The following is a 19591-nucleotide window of genomic DNA, read 5'->3' as shown; positions in this document are numbered from 1 at the left end:
TATATATATATATATATATATATATATATATATATATATATATATATATATATATATATATATATAATTATTTATGAAAATCTAATAATAGAAAAGGAGTTCCGAAAATGTGCTCTTTTCACCGGTGAAAATAACAATTTGTTCTTTTCACTGTTGTTATTTCAATGCAGAAATGTCATATTTTATCATTAGGTATAAAATAAATGTGTATCTTCAATATAATGGTCAATGGTATGTTCAATGCACGCTTGAAATAAATCTTCTGTGAGGACTGAATTGAAGATCCATTTAATATATTTAAAGAAATCAGAAATTGCAGATATTTATTGACTGTATACATGATAAAGTGAACTTAAGGACGCATGCTGCAGTTTTAAAGAAAATTTTGTTATACCTAGAATTTATAAAAAGAATATTTAGCTCGAACCATCATAAAATACTACATGTAATGAATTGCACGTCTATATTTAGTCACCCTGTCTGTTCAAACTCGAGTGCTTTTCATTCGTGGAACTTGACAGACGAAAGCAACTATTTCGCACAATTATAAAAACGCGTTTTTAGATGCGTACAAAGGGACTTTAATCACACAATAATCCCCGCACGTCCTCCGCGCTGCCACCCCCGCTGGTCCCGACCCTCTTCCGGCGATGTAGCGAAACCACTATCCACCTACGGACAATTACCATTCCGCTTGGCGATCCTTTCAAGTAATGAGAGTCAGCAAAGTCATCGGGAGAGGACGTCCACGTCGAGGGATGACGGTACTTGCTTGATTAACAGAGCCGCCGGCATAAGTTCATCTATCCGATCCTCCTAACACGATGTAGTGAAACCACTATCCACCTACGAACAATTACAATTCAGCTTGGCGATTTTTCGGAGTCTTCAAGAAAATCTTTACATTCTTTGTTTCTATTCATTCGATAACATCAATTTGTAGTATATACTCTATGCACTATGCACCATATGTATATTTGTATGAATGCATATACGAAAGAAAACGCAATCAAATATTATTAAAGTAAGAAACTCTTCTGCAGGTGACTCTCGCCCCGGTCGCGACGTGCACGTTCCAGCGAGGGAATACTATTACATTTGTGTCGCGTTATGAGAAAACTGGTCATAATGCCTGTGCGTAAAGTGTCTTCCCATATTAGCCTGTGCAGTCCGCACAGGCTATTCAGGGACGACACTTTCCGCCTAAACAAGATTTTCGGTAAGAAAGGGACTTCCTTTAAACGAAAAATACCTTAAAAGCGAAAGTGTCGTCCCTGATTAGCTTGTGCGGACTACACAGGTTAATCTGGAACGACACTTTACGCACATGCATTATGCCCAGTTTTCGCAGAACGCGACACATTTAAAGAGTAACCTTGATTCTTTTGACAATCGGTCTCTTCTTTTACATTTGAACTTAAATCGCCAGCGGACAGATTAAATCGCCAATAGCGATTTTTCCGATCGATAACGCTTAAATATAATATACTGACTTTTAAATAAAGTAAGAAAAATACGTTTGAAATAATTAAATTAGATAAAAACCATAAATTATTGTTTTTGTTTTTGTCACTTGTTAGTCGCATATTCACAGCATGAAATGTGTTTTATTAATTGCACGTTTATTCAAACCACACGTAAATGGTCGTTAATTAAAATTATGGGAGATTACGTCATTTGCGTCCTCGCGTTGCTTATTATGATGTGTTTTTTTTACCATCCAAACATATGGTATTCTAATATTTGATTCACATTCAATTTTCTCTCGACACATTTTCTGTCGTCACAGTTTCATTCAATACAATACTATCTCAGCGATTTCTAAAATTGTGCCAAATTATTCAAAAATAAATAAAAAGCGACAACAACAAACATAATAATAATATATAATAATAATAATAATGCACCTTCGAACATATACTGTCTTAAACCTATTAACATGAATATTTTATAATTGATAAGATTTATAGGTCAAAGCATTTGCATTAAACACGGTACATTGAAATGTATCATTGGTTGTATTTATGAATTCAAGTAAATCGATCCTTTCGACGATTTCAAACGTTTACAAAGCCTATCTAGATATAAACATGACTCATTTTACCCGGATTAATGAAATTGTCATTACCGAAAAAAAAATAAGACTGACTCCGCGTTAGAGCATTCTGTGGTGTCAATATTTGCTGTTGTAATATTGTGCAAATTCTTTAGACCGTGACATCGCCACGGATTGAAAACACCAGCTTTACCACGGTGGGGTACAGCGGCTGTTCGGTTGGCGGAGTGGTTTGTTTACGCGCTTCTCACATCGGCGACTGAAGTTTAATCCCCGTACACGAAAGCGTCTAATATTGGTCGGTGGTCACCATACCGTACTGGTGTTGGTCCTCTGGGTATTTCGGCTGACACTCCCCCCCCCCCCCCGCTCACAACAAAAGACTATACACAAATGTGAAAATATTCAAATAAAAACTAAATGGCTGAAAATTCTAGCTACAATGCATGTAAGTAAATTAAGTTAATTGAGTCTAGTAAGTAAGTGAGGTAAAGATTCTTTACAGAATAAAGTGGGTTGCTTCTTCTTTAGATCTGTTAATAACAAATTTAACCGGCGGTCCTTGCATTAACTGTTATATATATAAATATAATAAATGCGTGCGAAAAGAATTTGTTCAGAGGAGGTTGCCTACCGGAAGCACAGACAGGCGGTGAAAGCACAGCTCGTAAACCGTGGATATGACGGAGAGTTTGTAGAGACCGAATTAATAAAAGTCGACAATAAAAAGAGAGAGGACCTTCTACGCGAAAAGAAAAACTCGGAACGTAATACAAGGATTCCGCTCGCGATTACGTTTTCGCGCGCACTACCGAACATCGGCCGTATCATCCGCAGACACCTACACACGCTGCACACGTCTGATCGCATGAAGGAAGTGTTCCCTGAGCCCCCATTAGTAGCCTTCAGAAGGGATTGCAACCTGCAAGACATCCTAGACCACAATAAACACAATAGGATGTTCTTCAGGAAGCCCAACATGAGCGGGCCCTGTGGGGCGCAGAGGTGCGCCATTTGCCCGTACATGATGACGGCGGACTACTTCACAGATCCCAGCGGCAGAAAGTACAGCGATAGAAACAATGTTGATTGCAAATCATCCAATGTTGTGTACGCGGTCAACTGTCGTCGCTGTCGCAAGTACGTGTATGTGGGAGAGACCGGCGGAACTCTGTACCAGCGACATCTGTTGAATCTGTCGCGTATTCGCACACAGCACAGTGACCCGGTAGCTGAACAATTCTACACAGACGGACATTCCATGGACGATTTTCAAATAATGGGACTTGAAAAACTAAACGGGTCGGACGAGTATCGCAAAACCATTGAGCAATTATGGAAGGCAAAACTAAGGACATACCGACCATATGGCATCAACTTGCAAGAATAAACAGACATGAAAGGGCGCGAAAACAACGTTGACGCCCGAAATGCACGACGTCATATCCGTACATATTTGAAACATCTTGAAATAAAAAATGGCCGCTGATGAAGACCGTGAGGTCGAAAGCTTCGGCAAAAAATAATACAGCGTTTTTGTTTAAATACAACAAGGCTAATATAGACTTTGTTATATATATATATATATATATATATATATATATATATATATATATATATATATATATATATATATATATATATATATATATATATAAGATTTATTAATAATACGATCTTCGTAACAGTTACATAAATATTTCCTTAATTGTCAAAAGGTGGTCGCAACTGTAAATTCATAAAAGGTAATGCAGGAACTAACAAATTGAATGCCAGCACATTAAATTAAAATAAATATTAATGTGCGTTAGACATACTGTTTCAATATATCTCTAAATGCTAAAGTGACATTTAAACACCAATACATTTACCTGTTCTCAACCTGTTTCATATGATATATTCTTATTATTGTTGCCGGCCGAAAATGATTGACAAATTTTCGGAATCTCAGAAAAGCGTAGAAGTACAATACGGTGACATCCTTTTTCCAAGACGATGGTGAAAAAGTATCAACAGCAAGACGTGCGGCGACAAACCAACAACAAACCATTTAATGCGAGATTGTATTATATCCATGTTTCGTCACGGTGTTTCCGCATTTTCAACCAGTTCGTTTACGCGTTTTAATATTCTTACACTAGTCGTAGTAGTTCATTATTGTGTTTCCAAGTTGTTCGTCACCGGTCATATTGCCGCGAGTTTTACATTTCTGTGTGTGTATTTTCAAGTTAGCCTCGGGTACTACTTAAATGTACCACGGGTACTCTTAAGTATACTTAAATGCACCCCGGTAACGAACAATTATACTAACACGTAACCGGCCAATTTAGACTTTAGACTGTACCTGAGTTTTATTCCCGCACAAAACCCGATGTCGTAAAACGTGCAACGGAATGCAAAACAAAATTTTATTTCAACAAAATCTACCTAAACATGCTTTTTTGAGTAGGAACAACGACCAATTTAGCGTTAGAATGCCCGGTTACGTTCTAGTACATTTTCCGTACCCGGGGTACATTAAAGTATACTTAAGAGTACACAGAGTACATTTAAGAAGTACCCGAGACGCCAAATACCAATCTAGCCTTACTAGACCCACACAAGTAGGAGCGTATTTTAAATAACAGCTGCAATTTCCAGCTATATCGTTGTTTCTGAAAGTTTGTTCAATTTGTATGTGGACTTGTGTTGTGGAGAGAAGCTGGCGTACCTGGAGGAAACCCCACCTGTCCGGTATGGTGACCACCAACCAAACTCACAGGTTTTACATTTGAGTCGTGTTTTGAGAAAACTGGGCATAAACTGGATTTTTGCTAAGAAGAGACTTCATTTAAATAAAAAATGTCATAAAAGCGGAAAGTATCGTCCCTGATTAGCCTGTGCGGACTGTACAGGCTAATCTTGGACGACACTTTACGCACATGCATTATGCCCAGTTTTCTCAGGACGCGACTCATTTCTATCAAGTACACGTGAGTATATACTGCTAACGGGATTGAAGCCGTGGTCTACAAACACGTGGGAAAAATCAACTTTGAGGAAACAGATTCTGTTGAGCATCTTACCAGCCAAAGATCTATTCATGATCGTCGTAACGACCAAACTAAAATAAAAGCCAACATAGAATGGTCGAATAATGAAAATTTGGTGTGAATTAAATGCTCAATTTCGAAACACGCGATATCATGTCATGATTCTCAAAAACGATTAAGTTCACAAGTTCTAAATTCTAAACAAGTGCTTACGATAATTAATATCATATAATAACGTACATTAATTACAAACATAATAATTTGCACTGAATTAAACATTGTTTTCTTTCTTGAGAACTTAAGATTATTTTGTGCATTTCATTATGTTCGGTTGTCAGGGACTTTAAACTGAGGGTTACATTATGAGATTGCGTTTATTTAGTACCTTAAACCTACTTAAAAACGCAAGAATAAGTGGTATACCTTTACTCTTGACTTATTTGCAAGCTAGTGTATATTGTTGATTGACATCACAACCTGTGATAGATGCAATGTTTTCAAGACGTGCTTTCGCTTTCTGTTGAACTATTGCGCAAGCGTTTACGTACGAGGATCGCGTATGGATATATTGTCGGCAAATATGTACAAAAACATATATAAAAAACATAAACACATAATTTATTTGAAATACATTTAGTTGAAGTTTGATCTCAATACAAATTAATATAATGATATCCTTATCTTTATTTCAGAAACATAAATATATATAGGACTAAATTTTGGCCCATGATTATTGACCGGTGTTATGAGGTTTAATGTTTACATGTGTGTTGTGCAATAACGAACAGTAAATATCCATAAAAATAAGCCGGACATTGAGCAAACTAAAAAATTAACATGACATAACACAGAAAATCTGAGAAAACTTAGCTTTTTTTGATACCTGAAAATCTCAGGCCACATAATAGGTGCATGAAAATCATTGATTGAGCCAAATGAATCAAAGGGCCAAAGTGCCATCGGAAAGACGTGTGCAATTGTAAATTATAAATAAGTATCGCCTACGGAGCAGGGCAATAACTTTGCAGCGTTTGGTCATTTTTCACCTGATATTTTGATTGTGAATTAATCATGAGAGGTCGATGAAGAGGACGTGGTCGTGGTGGAAGAGGTAAGTTAAACACTGAACACTAAAAGGTTTAAACACTAAACCTTTACCACTTAAATTTGTATTTTCACACATTTGTAGTCCCTTAGAAAGTTATATTGAATTAAAGACCTTTCTCACTAGATTCACATTTTAAAGGCTTCATTTCCCAACCTTAGATATTGATGAGCAGCAAACAGTATTAAACCTGAACAGATTGCGAGTTATTTACAGGCTGTTCTGGTTTTATGCTGTTCAAAAGCACACAGCCATTTTCACTTTGATTCTTATGGGGGAAAGGGTAAAAGTCATTGAGCCTTGCTCTGGGAAAACGGGGCGTTATGCAAGTGCATAAAGTGTCGATCCAGATTAAGTCTGTGCAGTCTGCTACTTTGGGGCAACACTTTTTTCTCATACATTTTGCCCCACTTTCCCAGATCAAGTCTCAATTTTTTATAATTACCGTAAGGACCCATACACATTTACAGGTCCCCTGTTACTTGTACAAACTACATTACAATGTTACCAATGCTTAAAATAATCTTAAATTATTAAGAAAGAGGTCTTCTTGAATGCTCTTTGCTTTTATGACAAGTTGCCTTTTCAAGTTTTGGTAAATTGACAAAATTTAAAAAAAAATGTTTCAGATTCGCAAATTTTCGATGTAGTTATGATATTTGTGAGGAAACAGTAGTATTGAACTTTTATCATGCTCTAAAATATTCATTATATGCAAAAAAAATACTATTTAAAAACCAGAAAATTATGAAGAGTTGCAACGCAAAACGGTTGAATAATTAGGAGAGTTCTGTTTTTGTATTTTATTTTGTGATACTACGAGGATTGTTTATATAAAGTATAAAATTCATCACTCATTGCATATATATGAGCACAGATGGCTGAGTGGTCTAAGCGATAAACTTTTACTCCAGGGGTCAGTGGTTCGAGCCCAGTTGAGTGTTTACTTTTTTTCTATCTTTAATTTTATTCTTGTTTTTTTTTTGGAGCTTTTTAGATCAAATGTTTACAATTATCAATATAAAGCTTTTAATGAACAACTTCAATACATTCCAAAATCTGTTAAAAGGCCTGTTTAATAGCTGGTAGTGAGATAACAAATCTCATGTGATAACGTACACTGGCTACATTCTAATTATTCAGACCTTTGGTTAGAATTTAGTTAAATGTTTAAACATTTGCTGGAGTGAAATTTGCAAAATATAAAATGTAATTCAGTATTCAACATAGGTTCTTATTTGCTTTGTAAGCCTGAAGAAATTTGTAACCTTGCCTGACTTGCTTGACACATTTGGTTGTGTTCTTCTAAAATTCAATTCTATATATGTAAGCACAGAACTATGATACAAATATTTTCCAAAATACTGACCAATAATTCAATCCATTCAAATTTTTGTTTGGAATGTTTGAAAAGTTTAAAAAAAATTATATACTGTTCCTTAGTAAAAACTAGCAGCCTAGAAGGCTCATTTGTTACAACACCATGCTAGTGTTCTAGAAGTCCTGGATTCAAGCCCCCCAACTTGGCACACTTCTATGATTGGCTTTACCTATAATTCAGGGATTCTAATATTGAATTTGAAAACCAGAAGTAAAATGACCTCTTGCTTGAACTCTTCAGGAGTTATTTTGTTCCTGCATATTTATTTAATAGTCTTTAAATGTTTTAAATAAACCTGAGTGAAATACAATGCACAAAAATAAATTGTATATCATATGATATCATATATTTTGGAGTAAACTTCTTAGTCAAATTAGTGCAAGGCACATTATTTGCAGGGGTCAAAATTGAGAAAGTTTCAAAGTGTTTGCATCTAAAGCGGGATTCTGCTTAAATTGAAATACCTGTTTTTGTGATATATTATCATTTCTGTTGTGGTGGAAGGGGAGGAAGAGGTGTCAGGGGTCGTGGTTCAAGCCGGGGAAGAGGAGGTCGCAATACACGATCCCAGTCAAAGCCCAGGAAAGAGACAACAACAACTCCCAAGGAGTTGAATATCGAGACTGACATTACCGCATATTTTGTGGGCAACGTCTCTGCAGACCAGCATTATGAGGGGCAGCAGCAGAACCGTGACCGATATACAGCCGCTATGGCTGTCCTGCAGAATAATGGCGTAGACATAGCACAGAGTACGTATGATTGAGTAGACATAGCACAGAGTACGTATGATGGAGCAGACATGGTGCAGAGTATGTATGGTTGAGTAGACACAGATAAAAATGTGTATGATTGAGTAGAAATAGCGCAGAGTACGTATGATTGATACAGTGATACTGGGTTTATGATTAAAATTTCAGAATGTCATTAAGGAAATGTTTCTAATGAGTAAAGAGTATATTCAGATTCTGCTTATTTTAAAGTTTACAGACCCAGTTTTAAATATATCAAGTTTGTGTGTGTTTTATTTTAAACCTATTGATTTAAGCTTGATAGCATAGAAGGCCTTAGGCCAATTTAAATGCTCTCGAGTCAATTTTTTTGGTAAAACTGGTACTTGGTGTATTTTTTGAGAGATATACCAAGTTGTGTTTGATTAAATCTGCTGATTTTTAAAAGGAAGCAGCTCCTTATCATTAATTTAATTTTCTTAGTTTGCAAGTTTGATATTTAGCCCAATGTATAAAAAATTACTTGTACCTTATAATAATTTTCATGCTCCCGGATCAAAAGATCGGGGGTATATTGTTTTTGACCTGTCTGTCTGTCATTCATTCATTTATTGTGTGTGTCCCAAAGCTTTAACCTTGGTCATAACTTTTGCAATATTGAAGATAGCAACTTGATATTTGGCATGCATGTGTATCTGATGGAGCTGCACATTTTGAGTGGTGAAAGGTCAAGGTCATCCTTCAAGGTCAAATGTCAAATATATGGCTTCAAAGCGGCCCAATAGGGGGCATTGTGTTTCACAAACGCATCTCTTGTTACCCTTACATTTCACTCCAACCCACGGCAACGAAAGGTATAAAATTTAATTAATGGTCATAAAATTATTACTATGGTCATTCTCCTCCTGCAAGTAGGGAAATATCAGTCACTGCCATATATAAGTGCACTGATATTACTGGTAAATTGGCTAATTTAGAAAACAAAATGAGTAGGTTAACTGACCACGTGCTTTGATGAAAATAATGTTGATAACTTAAAGGGCAAACAATCCAATTCAACAACAACAAAAAAACACAACAATTTTTAGAAACAACATCAGGGATTTCGATAGCTTTTGACAAACTGAATTCAAATGATCATGTGCTTGAAATTTTAAGGAGTAAAATGAAATTTTTAGGGGTAAAATATTATAGTATTGATATTTAGTTTGTGAATATATGTTGATTGTTCTACAAATGTTGCTGTGTAAAAAATTGATATATTTATTGCAAACTCCCATTTAAGTACATGTTTGTGTTCCTTTCACTCACTCACTGTAACATTTGCATGAAGCAAGGCAGATGATACATGTACAGAGGAGTCAAAAAGGACAAAGTTTTAAAATGATTATCAAAAAGCAGGATTCTACTTCACTTGAAATTCCTTAACCCTTTCCCACTCAGAAGCAAAGTGAAAATGGCTATGGGCAAACAGCATAGAACCAGAACAGCCTGCGAGTAACTTGCAGTCTGTTCAGGTTTTATGCTGTTTGCTGTTTATTAGTATTTAAGGGTTGGAAATTAAGCTTTTAACACTTGAATCTAGTAAGAAAGGTCTTTAATGAAATTTAACTTTCTAATGGACTACAAAAGCGTAAAAATACATATCTAAGTGGTTAAGGGTTAACTTAAATTTCAATTTCATCTGCAAATTTCAGATGCTAGAATCAGAGCCTTTGCAGCAGCCTGGGCGAGACATGACTATGAGTTGGCGGAAGCTTTCCTCCAGAACAAAGACAACTTTGGACTGCTTGAAGTTCTCGAAGCCGCTCGACTCTGGGCGCCAAATTCGCGTCTTAGAAAAGAAGATGAAACGTTTACAGACGTCTGCCGGCAAAGTGAAACCCACAACGATTGGCAAACTGAAATCGGACATCGACAACTTGAACAAGCATAAACCGTTGGTAAGTTGAAATCATTGTAAAGTATTACATGCCTTACTCTGTGAATACTAAATCTGATAGCTGATGGGTACACATTAGCAAACCTTTTAAAGAAATTGTCATTTGGCTACAACATGTTTTCCATGAAGCAACAATCAATATCCAAAAGAGAATGAGTCAGACTTGTAAGATAACTATGGCTGATGATGACACTTTTGGGGCCCACGCCCCATGCCCCTAGTTGGCCTAGTGTTAACTAGAGCGCCAGTGCCCGGTGGATTTCACTTGTTTAAATTAGCCTACCAGTGCCATGGTTGGCTAGGTTAAAATGAACTTTATTTATTGTCCCCTACCGGTTTCACCGGAGGGGAATTTATGGTTTGCGCTCTGTGTGTCCATCAGTCCGTCAGTCCATGAGTCTGCCACACTCTGGATCCTGCGATAACTGTAAAAGTTCCTAATATTTTTTCATGAAACTTGAAACATGGATAGATTGCAATATGGACATTATGCATGTCATTTCATTTTGTTCCTACATAAAAAATTCTGGTTGCTATGGCAACAAATAAAATATTTTTTTATTAAAAAACCCATATATTTCTGAAAATGGTGGTCGGGGTAGGGGACATATATTGCTTGGCAATAGTCTTGTTTTATGAGTGTTTTGAGATTTTAAAATTGATTTCCAGTGTTAAACTATGCATAGGGATGAAACTCTGTGATCTCCCTATCTTTATGGGGCCACTATATCAACTACATGGAAACGTCACTGAAACCTCTTTACATTTTTTATTAATTGAACGCAATTTAATTGCAGAATGGTACAGCCAGTGGGGCCATCTGTAAACATGTTCGAAGTTGGGTGAAGCGTTTCACAAAAGATGAACTTGAGTTCTATGCCTTACATTTTCCCAAGGATCCATGGAAGAAGTTGGCCGACATTTGTCATTTTCATCCCAAACAGGTAACATTTTCATTAGTAGTGTATTTTTTCTTAAATACATAGACAAAAAAATGTAGTTTAAAGCTGATTTTTAGCTCGGCTGTTTTTTTGGAGAAAACCCAAGATATTGTCATAGCCAGCTCGCCGTCCGGCGTCTGCCGTCCGCCATCCGCCGTGATTAAACCTTAACATCGTCTCTAAAATCAAAGTGCTTCCACCTACAACTTTGAAACTTCATATGTAGATGCACCTTGATGACTTCTACACGCCACACCCATTTTTGGGTCACTAGGTCAAAGTTCAAGGTAACTGTTACCTCTAAAAAAAATATATCTGACAAGCTTTCATTTATTGAAACTTGCATCCGCACCCGAGCGTTGGCACCCGTTATGCGGTGCTCTTGTTTTTCTTAATTGCCACAAAATCATTGTGCCTATAGAAACACCATCAAATCCGTTTCAAGAAAAAAGTAGTTGTAAGAGAAGATCTTAAGACACTTCCAGAATTGGGATTGAACCCGGAACTTCCTGATTGATATGCATATACCATATCCTCTAAACCAACAGTGACCTGAAGAGAAATTGAGTCTTCCCTGAGTACATATTATGGCTATGACCTACTGGCCCATTACAGCAATGTGACCTTAAGATGAAATCTAGCCTGAATAGGGCAATAAGGCTGCTTGATAAGGTATCAAACCTCCAGATATTTCATTTTCAATGAGAATTCTGCACCATTATTGGGACCAGCAAATGAGACGTGTGGGTCTACTTGGTATACAAAATGACCAGTACTTTAATTTTTAGTCGCCTTGAAATCATTGATTTTCCATGCAAGCAAATGAACCTTGGACCTTACAGATGCAGAAAAGTCACGTCTCAATTTAACCATTGTTAGCCCAGATTGAAATGATCTGCGTTCTGGTAAACTGGGCTCAAAGAATGTGCTTAAACTGTCATCCCAGATTAGCCTGTGCAATCCACGGGTAGGACACCTATTGCCTTCACTGGATTTTCAATAAGACAAGACTTTCTTTAAAAAAAATCTATAAAAGCCGAAAGTGTCAGCCCTCATTAGCCTGTGAAGACTGTACAGGCTTATCTGGGATTACACTTTATGCACATTAAGCACAGCTTTCACAGAACGGGACTCATTTACACATTGGGATGTTACTTTACCAACATACATTGCGCTATTTTTACACAAAACCCTCAAATGTATAACTTTTTTAAGGATTTGCTCTACTTTGACTGGTTACTTCAACTGTTTTCAGGATTTCCCCTCACTTGACAGGATTCTCCAACTTTTCAGGATTTCCTTCCCCTTGACTGATTCCTCACACTTTTCCAGGATTTCACCTCCCTTGACTGGTTACTTCATTTGTTTAGGATTTCCCAGCCCTAGACTGGTTCCTGGAATACTGCTATGGTGGTCCCGCACCTGAAGGGTCTATGGTTCAGCGGTGTTGCAATGTTACTGCCGAGAATGTGAATAGCTTGATAAAGGAATTCCCCATCCCCTACACTCATGTGAAGTCACACTTGACTGCTCTCACGAACGAATCAAAGGCACGGATCCCAAAATTAGGGATGTCTAGTATATTTATTTCTATATTTAGAATATTTCTTACAGAAATTCCTTTAAGCAAACGGCGCAGACCCAGATGAGACGCAGCATCATGTGGTGTCTTTTTTCTAGATGCTAGGCATAAATGGGTTAATTTCAGACTTAAGTTAAAACAGTGGTTGGTTATATACCGGTACTGACCCTGGAATCTGTAGAAGTAATTATACCAATTTCTGTGCATAAAACCTAATTGATAAGTTGAATTATGTAATTCTATCATTTTATGCTTCCCTTCAATGTTGGCAGCATATGGCAGTTTCAATGTCCATCTTGTGGTCTCTGCCTTTATCCATCTGTGCAAAAATTCCTGTCTAAGGCATAAATTTGTCTCATATATTATATTGATTGAAAAAAATCAGGCACAAATGTTAAATGTTAAGCATCATAAGAGTATGTGTAATGTCCTGTCTCCCTTCCTCAAAGGTCAAGGTCAACATCAATATAACACTAAGAGGTCAACATCAAGGTAACAATTAGAGGTCAACATCAAGGTCACAACAATTAAAGGTCAACATCAAGGTCACAATAAGAGGTCAACATCAAGGTAACAATTAGACGTCAACATATATATATATATATATATATATATATATATATATATATATATATATATATATATATATATATATATATATATATATATATATATATATATATATATATATATATATATATATATTTGAAACAATTTGAAAGTTCCATATTTTATGTTAATTTTTGGGTGCTTAATTTTTGCTATAGGGAATTATCTGGAAAAAAAATGGGTACATGTAATTTAGTTTTAAAAAAAATCTGCTTTTGTTAGGTGGTACGACGAACTGAAGTGCACTGAAGTAGACGAGGTTATAACGAGACGTGTCCAGGCAGGAGAAGAGATTACGCTTCCTAACGGCAAGCTTCTGGAGCGACTTCTGGCGATCAAAATGTATCAAGAGGGTCTAGAGCAAAACAGCTACGGTTACAGTGAAAATGGGAAGGAGAGAAAGACAGACGAGACCAAGGCACCATTCTTCAAGGAGTTGTTGCCCTTAGGACAGAAAAAGATGGACGCGATTAGGTAAGCATTATTGTTTTGTGTTTTTCTCTTACTGATGTCGAAAAGTTGTGTCATGCTCTTTTGCCAAATTGCGAGGAACTGTTGTTGTTTTTTCATATTGATTGATATGCTTTTATGAATTTCGAGCAGATTTGTACACACTTTCAAAGGAATATGCAAACCTAAGTGCAGTGTACCTTGTTTTTGCTAATTTGCTATTTTTGCTAATATTAGACAATTTTAATTAATTCTTATTATGATACATTTACTCACTTGATAAGGCATTGGTTTAGAATAGGTTTTTATCCCACAAAGAGAAATTCAAAATTCAATTTGGAGTAAAAAGGCAGGCCAGGACTGTATACATGGCTCTTAATTCTGTACCACTAAGATTCATATTGTGACACATTTGTAGTTCCTTATAAAGTAATATTTATTTGAAGACCTTTCTTACTAGATTCAAGTTTTGAAGGCTTTATTTCCCTTAAATACAGATTAGCAGCAGCAAACAGCATAAAACAGAACAGACAGCGAGTTACTCGCAGGCTGTTCCGGTTGTATGCTGTTTGCACATAGCCATTTTCAGTTTGCATCTTATGGGGGAAAGGGTTAATAATAATGTTATGTCTGTTTACGGTATCTTTTATTTAGCCTGTCTCTGGAGTCCCCAATAGTTGTGATAGGTGACGCGTCTGGCTCGATGCAAGTGGCGATAAGAACAAATTCCATCATCGCAGGCCTGTTGACAGCGATATGTCAGGCCCAACTCGTGTTCTTCAACACTGAAAATATCGTCCCTAGATATGTTCCTAAGAACATTGAAGAGGTAATCACGAATAGACAATCTGGGCCAGTATTCTCAAAGCTTCATTGGGTAGTCTTTACTTAAGATGCAGTTAAAGACTGATTTCATATCAAATATTCAGAATGTCAATGTCAAATCCATAGGTTAACGCTCACGCGAGGATAAAATAAGAACCATTTTAGCAAATTCTTTTTCATTTAAATTTTAACAAGACCTGAAACACTAAATAGTCATAGACACTTTCTACAAAATTGTGCACAATTGAGAAGTTTTCCCGAAAAGAACCTTGTGTATTTGAGCTCACAGGGCTTCCCCTGGATCAAAAATGTCTTTAGCATAATACGCCTTTCTATGGCAAAATTCTGCTATTTTTTGCTATATTTAAGTTTTAATGAAGAACAACTTGTAGCCAAATAGAATTTTCTTTAGCCAAATAGGTCAATTTGTAGCCATTAGCTAATTTGGCGAATGGCAGAGTAAGCCCTGGGCTCATACTTAACTTGCAATGTAGTGTTTCATCAACTGTATGCAATATCACGTAAGTAAAAACATAAAATACATAATAGGTTTCACAACTTAAAACAGTCATATACCCATTATTTATGTGTGAGATCTTTCTATACACCACTAGAAAGCATAAACTATAAAGAGTCTTATGATTTTTATTTTTAGTTTTTGCACATTTTTTGTTCAAAATTAAAAATTTGTTCAAAGATTTTTAAATTGCACCATCAATATTAAAAATAATATGTAAATATATGAGAAGCACTCTTGAAAAATGACCCTATATGCATGTACGTAACGTGTCATCCAATATGAGCCTGTCCAGTCTAATCAGGAACAACAATTTCAACATTGATGATTTGTTTTGTTTAAATGAAGTTTCTTCTAAACATAAAATCCATTCTAGGCGGAAAGTGTCGCCCTTGATTAGCCTGTGAAGACTGCACAGGCTTATTTTAGACGACAACACGTACATGCATTGAGTCCCGTTTCTGAGAGCATTGGTTGTATTATGTACCATATTGGTGGTAAAATTTAAAATATTTAAGCAAATTTTGTGTTAAGCCCCATTTCCCCAGAGCGACACTCAATCATACTTTTTATGCTCCCTCAATTTTTTTTTTTGGTGGGAGCATATAGTCGCCGCATTGTCTGTCCGTCCGAGTGTCTGTCTGTGCACAATTTTTGTCCGGGCTATTTCTCAGCAACTAATGACCGGAATTCAATGAAACTTTATGGGAAGCTTCACTACCAAGAGGATATGTGCATATTATCAGCAGGTTCTGGTCAGATGATTTTTCACAGAGTTATGGCCCTTTGAAATTTTCTATAAAAAAATTCTTGTCCCCCCAACTACTGAGCCCTCAAGACGTTTCCTTCTATCTGAATACATAGTGCAATATTGTGACAAAAAAACAACTTTGGGGAGCATCACCCTTCTCCGACCGTTTCTTGTTTTAATGCAGGTTCTAAACCTAGCTGTGGAGATGCAGTCGGGAGGTGATACGACCCCTGCTGCCAGTCTGTGGCCTTTCTAGGAAAAAAAGGAGGTCGTGAAGACGTTCATCATTGTGACCGATGAAAACCCGTTTCCTAGTTACCCTTTACTACTTGCATGCGCATTTTGTTCTGTTTGTACGGACATTTCTTTCTAGATTTGTTTAAATTTTGTTTAAATTTAATTTAATTTAATTTGTTTAAGTCATGATTTTTTTTCTAGATTTAAGTTTTAAAAAGTTATTTTCCATCATTAAGGTACTGATGAGCAGCAGACAGCATTAAACTGAACTGTTAGTTACTTGCAATCTGTTCTGGTTTTATGCTGTTTTCTGGCAGACAGCATTAAACTGAACTGTTAGTTACTTGCAATCTGTTCTGGTTTTATGCTGTTTTCTGGCAGACAGCATTAAACTGAACTGTTAGTTACTTGCAATCTGTTCTGGTTTTATGCTGTTTTCTGGCAGACAGCATTAAACTGAACTGTTAGTTACTTGCAATCTGTTCTGGTTTTATGCTGTTTTCTGGCAGACAGCATTAAACTGAACTGATAGTTACTTGCAATCTGTTCTGGTTTTATGCTGTTTTCTGGCAGACAGCATTAAACTGAACTGTTAGTTACTTGCAATCTGTTCTGGTTTTATGCTGTTTTCTGGCAGACAGCATTAAACTGAACTGTTAGTTACTTGCAATCTGTTCTGGTTTTATGCTGTTTTCTGGCAGACAGCATTAAACTGAACTGTTAGTTACTTGCAATCTGTTCTGGTTTTATGCTGTTTTCTGGCAGACAGCATTAAACTGAACTGTTAGTTACTTGCAATCTGTTCTGGTTTTATGCTGTTTTCTGGCAGACAGCATTAAACTGAACTGTTAGTTACTTGCAATCTGTTCTGGTTTTATGCTGTTTTCTGGCAGACAGCATTAAACTGAACTGTTAGTTACTTGCAATCTGTTCTGGTTTTATGCTGTTTTCTGGCAGACAGCATTAAACTGAACTGTTAGTTACTTGCAATCTGTTCTGGTTTTATGCTGTTTTCTGGCAGACAGCATTAAACTGAACTGTTAGTTACTTGCAATCTGTTCTGGTTTTATGCTGTTTTCTGGCAGACAGCATTAAACTGAACTGTTAGTTACTTGCAATCTGTTCTGGTTTTATGCTGTTTTCTGGCAGACAGCATTAAACTGAACTGTTAGTTACTTGCAATCTGTTCTGGTTTTATGCTGTTTTCTGGCAGACAGCATAAAACTGAACTGTTAGTTACTTGCAATCTGTTCTGGTTTTATGCTGTTTTCTGGCAGACAGCAAAAAACTGAACTGTTAGTTACTTGCAATCTGTTCTGGTTTTATGCTGTTACTTGCAATCTGTTCTGGTTTTATGCTGTTACTTGCAATCTGTTCTGGTTTTATGCTGTTTTCTGGCAGACAGCATTAAACTGAACTGTTAGTTACTTGCAATCTGTTCTGGTTTTATGCTGTTACTTGCAATCTGTTCTGGTTTTATGCTGTTACTTGCAATCTGTTCTGGTTTTATGCTGTTTTCTGTGAACTGTTAGTTACTTGCAATCTGTTCTGGTTTTATGCTGTTTTCTGTGAACTGTTAGTTACTTGCAATCTGTTCTGGTTTTATGCTGTTTTCTGGCAGACAGCATTAAACTGAACTGTTAGTTACTTGCAATCTGTTCAGGTTTTATGCTGTTAGTTACTTGCAATCTTGCAATCTGTTCAGGTTTTATGCTGTTAGTTACTTGCAATCTTGCAATCTGTTCAGGTTTTATGCTGTTTTCTGCTCATAAGTATCTTGGGATTAGAATTGAAAGTTTAAAAATTTAATCAAGTTACACAGGTTTTTAATTCAATTTGATTTTCTAAAAGACTAAGTGAGTGGGTATGAGTGGTTAAATGTGAGTGGTAGAGTTAAGGGATCCTCCTCAAGGGTAACAAAGATACTTTCAATTTCCCACAGGCTTCTTCGAAGAAGCGCATACAAATGGTTCCTCAAGGTATTGTCTGTTAACTTCAGACCCAAATAAAATAAATGTCTTAAGCAATAATATGAGCCGCGTTCTGAGAAAACTGGGCTTAATGCATGTGCTTAAAGTGTGGTCCTAGATTAGCCTGTGCAGGTTGCACAGGCTAATCAGGTGCGGCACTTTCCGCTTTTATGATATTTTTAGTTTCAAGGAAGTCCCTCCTTACCGAAAATCAAGTTTAGGCAGAAAGTGTTGTCCCTGATTAGCCTGTGCAGACTGCACAGGCTAATTTGGCAAGACACTTTAAGTACATGCATTAAGCCCAGTTTTTCTCAAAACAAGGCTCATATTATCAAACATATGCAACTTATTTGAGCATACAAATGTCTTTACAATGAAGACATATATCAAATGGTTAACAATTAAGTCACATGAATAACTTAATCGAAAAAATTAACACCTATTAACTTAGCTGGCAGTTACAAGTTTTTATAAACAATGCCCTTAGCTGGTTTTTTTTTTGCCACTTCAGCTTCCATGGCCTGTACCAGAAGTACCACAACGAAGTGTACCCAGCGAAGCTTGTCTTCGTCTCATTTTTCCACAATCAGAATTCTCGCGGTGATATGGTACCCAAATTGGAAGCCAATGGCCACAAACCGATGCGGTTCATTTTCGACTTTGCCCGACCAGATTTGACGAAGCTGGACAAGATGTTTGGAATGGTTGCGTCCGGGACAACTAATTTTGATGACGAAATACGCCAGGTACAGTCGGACATTAAGAGAAGACGTCTGGCGAAAGTTTTTGAAAAAATGGAGATTTGAGGTTAGAACCCATGTTCATAAAGCTTCGTTATTTTAACTATTTTAAGTATATATATATATTCATGACAACTACCAAGAGTCTGAGGTAATTTATTACGTATTGTTATGCTTTTATTTTTATTTTTATATTGTTTTGACATGTCGGTCGGTCTGTCGGTTTGTCGGTCCGTCTGTTGGTCCGTCCACCAAATGGTTTCCGGATGATAACTCAAGAAGGCTTAGGTCTAGGATCATGAAATTTCATAGGTATATTGATCATGACTGGCAGATGAGCCCTATTGATTTTCATGTCACTAAGTCAAAGGTCAAGGTCACGTTTGGGGCATATGTCTCAGACTGGAACACTTGTTTACATTAAATTGTTTTTAAATACTTTATATTGCTGAGATGTTTAGTATCGTATCATTTTTTTAAATATAAATATGGCTGAGTTTGTTCGTAAATTACACTGTTGTAGACATAAATCTTTGGATACAAAAAGGAAAATGTGATAAGAAAATTATTGTTTTTGCCTGAGGAACCGTGAATACCCTCACAGGATATTCAGATATTCCTCTTATTCCAAATTGTTTTCTTCAATAAAGCTGAAGTGCTTTTAAGTTTTAAGTATATACACCATTCAAAAAGGTTGAATGTGAAATTGTAATTTTAATCAA

General features: G+C 36.4%; 1 protein-coding gene and 1 pseudogene across 8 annotated transcripts in view; one reads left to right on the top strand and one right to left on the bottom strand.

Annotated features, from left to right (window-relative positions):
• Positions 1-19591, bottom strand: part of LOC127837163 (uncharacterized) — a 768625-nt gene that overhangs the window by 212240 nt on the left and 536794 nt on the right. The gene's annotated exons all lie outside the window — the stretch shown is intronic.
• Positions 6171-16678, top strand: LOC127838288 (uncharacterized; annotated as a pseudogene).

Source organism: Dreissena polymorpha, chromosome 7 (assembly GCF_020536995.1).
Source record: "Dreissena polymorpha isolate Duluth1 chromosome 7, UMN_Dpol_1.0, whole genome shotgun sequence".
NCBI lineage: Eukaryota > Metazoa > Mollusca > Bivalvia > Myida > Dreissenidae > Dreissena > Dreissena polymorpha.
This window is presented reverse-complemented; position numbering and strand designations above follow the sequence as displayed.